This window comes from Ananas comosus, linkage group 4 (assembly GCF_001540865.1).
Source record: "Ananas comosus cultivar F153 linkage group 4, ASM154086v1, whole genome shotgun sequence".
Taxonomy (NCBI): domain Eukaryota; kingdom Viridiplantae; phylum Streptophyta; class Magnoliopsida; order Poales; family Bromeliaceae; genus Ananas; species Ananas comosus.
The window spans coordinates 4,610,554-4,620,485 of NC_033624.1; positions in this window are offsets into that span (position 1 = coordinate 4,610,554).

A 9,932-nucleotide genomic window follows, 5' to 3' on the forward strand; every position below is an offset into this window, starting at 1 on the left:
CTCCAGAGAGCTCCAGCGCCCGCGTTTGTACACCAAACAGTACTCTCACAGCATGGAGAAACTATTACGTGGACCGGTTTCACCACGTCATCATGAACCGCCCGCTAATTCTCCAACGCTCTCGAATACATCCACCGTTGTTAATTAAGGAGTATTTAAATTCCGAAATATATGAATTTATTGGACGGTGGAGATTTAAAGGAGCGCATGCGGTTCATAGATGGCGTGGTGAACGCGCTCGATACCTGTGCGTAGCGTAGGCTTGAGGCAATCAAAATTTGAACGGAGACCGAGTTCGACTCAATTTAATGGCGTTTATTAGGACTCGTTTTAATTAATAATTAGGCGAACTTCGACTGTTACAACTTGGCTCGAGATAATAGATAAAATAATAATAATATAATAATAAATGCATTAATAAATAAATATGTATAAAAAAATTATAAAAAATTAGTAAATAAGAAAAATATTTTTCTAATTAGTAGTATTCATGTCCTGTTCCAATAGAGCCAGACTCAACCAAACCGGCTCATATTTGTAGGCTCAAATTTGAAATATTACAAATATAAATAAGAACTCTTTTGTAAGTGGATCTCGAGATTAATGTGTAAAAAATGCCAAAAATTAATAAAATTAAGGGTTAATTCATATAGGTCCCTACAAATATAGTGAATTACAAATATATTCCTACAAAGTTCAACTTTTATATATTGTTTCTGTAAAAGTTCTAATATTTTTAAATATGTCATTCTGTTTTATTACCGTTAAAAAATTATTTATTTTATAAGTGAAATGACCTTTTTGTCATCACCAATATTTCTTCTAAAAGTTTCAATTATTAATTAAAGAGAGGTAAAATGATTAATTCATCTCATTAACTAACTAGGGTTAAGTATTTTACCTATAGTTAACTAATTTTTTTAACTGATCCTAACGGTAGAAAAATATTTGAAAATATTTTGCAAGGATAATATATAAAAGTTGAATTCTATAGGAATATATTTACAATTCACTATGTTTGTAGGGATTTGTATGAAATTAAACCTAAAATTAAAGAGTTAAAGTCTGTATTGTTTATAATATTCTTTTTTTCTTGAGAGATAGATAGCATACTATCCACTTCGTTTATTTCATTTAGAAATAAACTTAGCTAGAAATGTGAATCAACTAGGATTTGAACTTGGGACCTCGGGTACCAACCACCAAGCCTTTGTCACTTGCGCTAGGGACAGTCGGTTGTATTGTTTATAATATTCTAGTCAAGAAATATGCTTATAAATATATTTTAAAAAACAGACTCAAATTCAATGTGTAAATCTCAAATCGAATTTAACATCGCCAAAGTTTTGTTTTAAGATAGAAAAGTAGCATATATCAATTTCATTCATATTTTTTTAAAATAAACTTAGCTGAAAACATAAAGCAACTAGATTTCGAACTTAAAATCTCAAATACAAACAATCCAGTTCTTTGCTATTTGTGCTAGGGAGGATCGGTGGCATGGCAAAAGTTAATGATATGAAAAGAGCAACTTTATTAATAACATTTTAATCCATATCTCTTCCTACACAAATACAAATTGAAAACAATCAGGCTAATTTACTTGTTGTTTGCTAGTCAAAATGTCAGAGGTTTGATTCTCTGCCAACATATTTTTTAATGCAAAGTCTAGCGATTGGACAATGCCTGTTTCCTTTCATTCAGTAAAAAAAGTTATTATAAAAATAATAATATTTAGTAATAAACTTTTAAGAGTAATTAAAAAAATGGCTACAAGAATAGATTAATTTAACAAAATTGAAATTTGTCGTGAAAGATTTCATTAATTACTGTAGTTGATTGCAAATTTCCATATTTAATAATAAATACTAGCAAATTATAAAATTTTAATAATTTTTAATTTTAGAAGCGTTATGATGTAAATTCGTAATTTTTAATTTTACTAATTTTGTGTATTTATCTATCACTCGGTCATTGCCATATATCAAAAAAAGTTACTCATCTTCGATCGATTTATTAATATATGACTCATATTTTGAATTGGTCTGTTGATAATTTTCAAAATTAGCATATACGAATTTTATATAGATAGTTTCATGATAAAATAATATAAACAAAAAAGTAGAGCTATTATGCTATCCAAAGCATAAACGAGTTGATGCTTCTGATTTTTTGGCCCTTAAATCAACCTATTTGATCATTTTTAACCATTGGATTAATATTATTATCTAATGGGGACCACTCAATCATAAGAAGGATCGCTAACATCCTAATCGTACATTCCTTAATCCAAGAATCAAAAAGTCGAAAGCACCAACCCTCTTATTCTTCTGATAGTATAGTAACTCTATACTAAATAAAATAACATGTTTGTAAATTGCTTATCTAAATATATGCCTTATACTCATAATATTCTCCCATTATTATTTTTTTCTTCTTCTCATCCCGCTCGACACCGATCTTCTCCTTTAAGTTACTTGATTTCTATCCATGTAGCTCGTAGTATTCTCAAATAATTCTTAACATTGTTTTTAGTTACTTTACAATAAAATTATTTATTTACAGCTTCCAACATCACGTTGAGAGTTCAAGATTTGAAGAACTTATCAATTTTCATTATTTGTTGTGATTGCTGACCAATAAATTGAATGAAAAATTATTTTGAAAGTTGTCAATTTCATTCTTTATAAAATTATATTTTGAAAGTGGAGCTTCACTTAGAGCTATTACTAGTTTATATTTCACTATCCATATCCTATAAAAAATGAAAGGGAGACGGTAGAGAAATGAATGTAAAAATTATATTTAGCATGTCGAAATATATAGTACGAATATCACTTATATAAAACAAAACTTATTTATATAAAACAAGACTTAGTTAACTTAAATCGAAGAGAAACTTATTCATATAAAATAGCATATACAGAACTCATACAGTAAATCAATTCAACTAGATTTATATTTAATTAATTGCTACTTTGCCATATTTTCATTGTTATCCTATCCATCATTTGTTCCCGTTCATGGGCCTTCTACTTATATTTTCGTTGAGATCATGGCTGAGATGATGAAGCGTAACTAGATGATTGTGCCAACCACTCTTTCTCGCTTGGTACCAATTCATCTTCACCAAGAGGCATTATATAGTTATGTATAATGCAACAAGCAAACATTTGATTCACTTACATTGAAAAAGAAAAAAATCGGATCCAGAGGTTAAAATCTTAAAGTAATTTTTTAATGAACCAAATGCACGCTCAACTAAGATTCGTAAAGAAGTTTGCTTATAGTCAAAAAGCTCTTGAGAGCCGATTTGAAGGAGTACGAGCTTCCTATTCTCGTAAATGATATCGCACTTTTTGGTAAGGCAATATAAACCTTGATCTAGTTGAATAATCTGCATCAACCCAATAATATTTTCTTGAGAGATAAAAAGAATAAGATAGTGTCATTATTAGATTTCACACTTTTTCGGTTGCAAAAATTTATACAATATATAATTTATCTTCAGAAATATTAAGAGCATTAGGTCTTTCAAAAACATATCATAGGACAAGAGTGTCCGGTGTCGACCCCGTTCATCCAACTAAGACATAAAATACAAGTCAAAATTTATTCTAGCATACATTTTGTGTAATATAAGATTTTATGTCGCAAAATGCCCCAACTTCCGATAATAGAATTGATGCTTGTATATGCATACCGTTGAGTGATCCGATGTAGTTTTATCATAATTATTCATGTAATATTTAAAAAAATTACATCAACCTATACAAAAGAATCGTTGACTCTTATATGAAAAAATAAAATTATATCTTATAAAATAGCATAATACGTAGTTCAACGCAGTTTGTTGATGGACTATTGTGCTTGGAGGTCTTACTAAGCCATCATGAAGCTCACCAATTGTATATAAAATTAATTAAAATATCTGACTTATTATTTTATCGGAACAAATAAAATTATACCTAACTACTCTATTTCTGATATTATGTCTAATCATAATTATATGGAGAAATATTGCAAACTGCTCTTCAACGTTTATATTGAGAGTGTCGCTAAGCAGTACTCTTTGATGTAAAATTTCATATAGTTTGAAAAAAATTCCTCCTCATTCGAACTATATTAAGACATGTAATGTCCCTTCCATACAATAATATTTGTAAATATTTCATTCAAATTCGATTTCTTGAATATTTAAATTTAAGTTTACATGGTCGATTCAGAAGCACTATTATCAAAAATAACTTATTAGTATGAAGACGAACATACCGATAACAGAATATAATATTCAAACTCTCTCTCTCTCTATATATATAGAGTTTGTACTTGTATTTTTCAGAAATTTTAGGGTCAATTTTGTCTCCTTGATCAACTCTACTTAGAGGCCATTTGGTTACATGTAGTTGCAACTACATATTAATACAAATTCGGTGTTTTGTTTGATGTATTTAACCCCAACTACTACAGTAAAAATTGCAAGAGGATGTGATCCAAATTAGCCACATTTCCAATTGTAGCAGTTGGAGAGAGTAACTTTATGTAAAAGGTAAGCTTACATCCTTAATTATTTTTTAAATAAAAAAATATTTTTTTTTACATTGGAGATAATCTTACCATTATATATATAAAATGATAAAATTTTAAAAATTATTTCTCAATAACATACAACCAAACAAATTATTTGTAGTTACAGCAGTTTCTACTACATCCAACGAAACATGATGCATGTAGTTACAATTACTGCATGTATGCATCTATGTAAAAATAAGCTTGTTTACACTTTACAGAATCGAAAATAGTTTTTCCTCTTACTTGGCTGTTTGTACATAAATCTTCCCATAAATTTATTTTTTGAAGTTTTTGAAAAATTTCGAGTTTTTATTTTTTGTATGTTTTTTCGACAAACTGTGAAGAAGAGACTGGGAGCGCATAGTTTCTGCATATCTTATTATTCAAATAAATAAAATATTATTTATTATTCAAATGAATAGATTTAAATATATATTTATTAAATTAACATAATTTATATATTTAATTTTTCTATAGTTTAGAAGTAATGCTAGTGTTTACACCCCCACCCATGGATGGGAAGGGATATTCCCACCGGTCACATTAATGTGATTGGTAAACAACATTCTACCCTTGGATGGATGGGATGTATTGGGATGTACAAGAAGCATTTTCTAATTTAGTTATAGGTATGCTTTCAAATTTTGATTTTGGATTTCATAGAAATCAAGTAGAGACTAATCTGCTACATTGGAAAATAACAGGTCTAAATATTAGACCAATTAACGATCTATTATTAACCGATTATTAGTCCGATCCCATTAGGGATGCAAATGGGCCGAATATGAGAACAAGAGCCCAACCCCGCTTCTGTCTACTGTCCCGACTATCAAAATCTCTAATCGCTTCCCACCCCAAATTTGTTATCTTATAATCCGTCCGACCTCATAATCCATCCTTGTCAGCACCTCCAAATCCGCCCCACCAGCTAATTTTTTTTTCACAAATTGTAATATTATTAATATTTCGTAAATAAAAATTAACAATTTTTTAACCATAATGAATAATATCATCAAGTTATATATAACTAGTGCAGTGACCCGTGCGTTACGGCGGGTAAATACTGTTAAAGTGAAAATTTGTTTGTAAAGAATAAAATATTAGTTTAGTACAAAAAAAGTAAATATAGTCTACACTATAGACAAACACTTTTAAAAGAGAAAAGTATAATGAAAAAAAATTTAATCATTTCAACAAAATTATTCAATATTATTCAAGAGAAGTCGCATGCAAATGGATGATTAAAATCTATAAACTTAGATGAAGCCACAACATTTTTTGCCATGTGGCATGTTATCCTTCATTTTCATAGCCCAACTTTAAATCAAACCATCTTCTCTTCTTCTCAACGCCCAACCTTTCACCTTCCCACTCCTATAATTACATATAAGGTGTAACATTTAATTACATATAACTTTAAATCCAACTTTAAATCAAATCACCTTCTCCTCTTCTTAACGTTCAACCCTTTACATCTCCACTCCTCTAATTACATGCAAGATGCAACATTTAATTACATGCACCATATTAATATTCTATCAATGAGTGAATCCCCAATAAAATGATGACATGGCAAGCCCTTCTTTTTTTAAATTTTTAAATTTTTTTTTAATATTGGACCCCTTTAATCTCTCTCTTTCTCTCTCTTCCCCCTTCCCACCGCACGTCTCTTCATCTGATCTCTCCACTTTCTCGAGAAACCGCCAACCCCGCACCCACCGCACGTCTCTTCGTCTTCTCTTTGCTCTCTCGAGAAACCCCCAACCCCGCACCCATGCTCTATAACTTTAATCACTCCCCTCCTCTATTAATCTCACACCCCCTCTTTTTTGTAACTCTTTTTATGCATCATAAAAAAATATATCATCGTCTATTCCCTCACTCTACACTCATCTCCCTCTTTCTCTCATTATGTTAACGAAGATGATGAGGAAGAAGAAGAAAATAAAGAGCTTCTGAAGAATATTATCTCCTTCGAGAAGCATCGTCCCGCGAAGCAGAGCTGCGGCCGATATAAGTGCCTGCTGAGCCGATCCGCACGGGGGCCCCTTCTCACCATGTGAATTTAGTCATGCAAATTGATTGTGCTTGATATGATATAGCTTTCTATATATTAATAAACTGTAAATATAAGTTTTATTAAAATTTTTAAATTTTGCTTCTATTATCTATCCGCTGCATCACGCGAGTCTGTACACTAGTTATTTATATAACACAATAATCAAATGAGAAAAAAAAGAAAAAAATAAAATGTAGACCCCACTCTTCCCCAAACTAAAGGGTAAGTACACGTAGGATTTTAGCTATGAAGATTAATGTATAAAAAATTTCTATAACACAATAATCAAATGAGAAATAAAAGAAAATGAGAAAAAAAAGTAGACCCCACTGTTTCTCAAATTAAGGGGGTGGGTACATGTAGAGGTATAGATGGATGATTAAAATTATTTTTATAACACAATAATTAAATGAGAGAGAAAAAAGAAAATGAGAAAAAAAAAATTAGGCCCCACTCTTTCCCAAAGTAAGGGGGATGATACATGTAGGATTTAGCCATGAAGATTAATGTATAGAAATATATAATATATATATAGAATAGATATAGATATAGAGGTATAAATTAACAACATCAACTATAAAATTCAAAAATATCAATTATAATTTACAATAAATTTTAAAAAATTTCAAATACATGCATATTAAAATAAAAAAAGTCTACTAGAATTATAGCACTAACTTGGGAAGCGCCGACTTATTTATAATTAATTTTTTTTACAAATATATTATTTTTAAGAGTATTTTTTAAAAATATAAATAATTTTTTGGATGGATTTGGGGCGGATTCTGAGTGAATTCACTGCAGATCAAGATTTTTTTTTCATTTTCCAACCCGAATCTATTTCGAATCATAGAAATTAATTACGCCGCCCCGAATCAGTTTATTTCTGTCATATTTCCTACCCGGACGGAATGACACGAGTAAAGATGTAATGCCCGAATTTTATCTTAATCCAAACCCGAACGGAGCAGATTTACCCGATGTAAATAGATATGGATTTAGATATGGATGTTAGATGTATGCCCTAGAAGCCAACAAGGCCGACACATGTATTCTTTCTAGGACATAATTTTGTATTTGATTTTAAAATATTATGAATAACTTTGGGTTTTTATTTCCATTTATGTTGTGTATGTGTCTATGAATCGTCCAAGGAATTAATAAGATGATGACATATATTCTCAAGTGTTGAGAATTTGAGACATGTGTCATTGGTGATTAATTCCTAAATGCTCCCGATCAATGGATCATCACGGGGACGGTGATTGATCCGATGAGATTGGTGCATAGGTCGCTTCCCTTTTGGGTAGACGAGTCTCGAGTCGACAGTGTGGGGACACTGAAGCGAATATGCAGGTGGTTGTTAGAGAACAAGGGTACCGAGCGTGACCAACGCGAGAAGTCACTTGGATGTCTACTCACTCGTCAGTGACTTACTCAATTGTTGCAGTAGTGTGACTGGTCCTTTGACCTGCGGTGCCTCGGCTATTCACAATGAGGTTACTGTAGTTTGACTGTACATACACTTGGTCCCTAGCCATTCGGGTCCTTGCGGTGCATGTTGGCTGCAGTAGGTTCATTGTAGGAATAGGGTGCGCACTTAGATGGAATCTATCTCCCTTGGTAGATAGGGGTGTTAGTCCTATGTGATTTATGAGACCGAGTTTAGAAGACCTTGGCCAGGGCAGAATAAATAGCGGAAAAGGGTTTCCGATATTAGAAACTCGAGTCGAATAAATTTAACATATGACAGACGATGGGGTTTGACGAGTTATTCCATAACCTCCGTCTAGTCGGGACTCATGATAGAAGGATTGTATCACACGGTAACTGCACCAAGAGGTTCATTATTCCATTCTACTGGAATGCCACTACATGCTGCTAGGCGTCACTGGTGGATTGTGAGACTCATGAGAATTATCTAGATGATCGATAATTCTCATTGGGCTGAGTTGGAATTGTTCTAATCCATTGAAAGGAGTTTCAGTGATATTGTTGATAGTGATCAAAATATATCTCACTACCAGATAGAATAGAACCTATGGGGTCACACACATAAGAGGTTGTGATTGATCGAATAACTAGATCGCGATTATTGAATCGTCGGAGGATCTAATTGTCAATATAATGATAATTAGGCTAATTTGTAATTGTTGCAAATTAGTGGTATTAAGGTGTAAATGTTACAAGAGAGGACTTACTAATAGTTAGTAAATTATAAGAGGACTTATGTGCAAGTGTTGTATTATTAATTTGATAAGATCAAATTAATATAAAATTCAAATCGAATCAAATTAGGATTTGATCGATCTAACCAATTAAGGAAAAGATAAATTTAAATCTAGATTTAGCACCCCGGTGAGGACATCGATCAAATCAAGAACCTCGTGTGGATACCTATAGAGGCCGGACGCGTGTGCGGCTTCAAGAGAATCGAATTCCACGATCATCAAATTGAGGTGAAAATTTATTCGCGAATAAGGTAAAGATTCGATCTTACTTTTCTCCTTTAATCTTAAAGAACATGAGGGATCCTAATTGCGTGGTTTTGGAGATTTGATCTCGAGAGTTTTCAAAAATCAAATTTGTTTGATTTCTTTTTCCGCTGCGTTTTTACCGTACGCAATTTTCTAACAATGGATGTTAAAAAAAAAATCCGACAGATTCGGATTCGATTACAGATGTTCTAAAAAAATCTGAACCTGAATCCGGACCCGACCCGAACCCAAACAAATTTAATATGATATAATATATAAAAAAATTCAAATCATTAGATCTCAATCTAAAGGTCAAAAAAAAAAACTTACACTTTTATAACCCAAACTTAAATACATTTATATTTTTATAACCCAAATCCTAATATTCAAATTTCAAAACCTTCCCAAGTCCTCCCCAAACCCTAATCCGAATCTCTAAAGAACAAGAGAAGTGTTTGTAGTCTCGTGTTAATTCCTCTCTAAAAGGTCAAGAGGATACTTTGGTTTGTTGCTTTCTTTCTAAGAATCATAAACCCAAGCCTAAGACGAAAAAAAATGTGAGGATTTTTTTAAAAGGAAATTTGAGAATTAGGTTGATTTTTTGATGTAGATTTTTTTAATATTTCATATATATATATATATATATATATATATTATTAAGTTTAGTTTTTTAGTTTTTTGGGTTGTTAGGTAATGGAGTTATCTTTTTTTTTTTTATTTTTTTAAAAAAATTTGTTTTATTTTTTAAATTAGTATTTTTAATTTTACTCTCTTAAATCTGGTAGGTTATTGGGCAATAGAACTACTTTTTTTTTTCTTTTTTT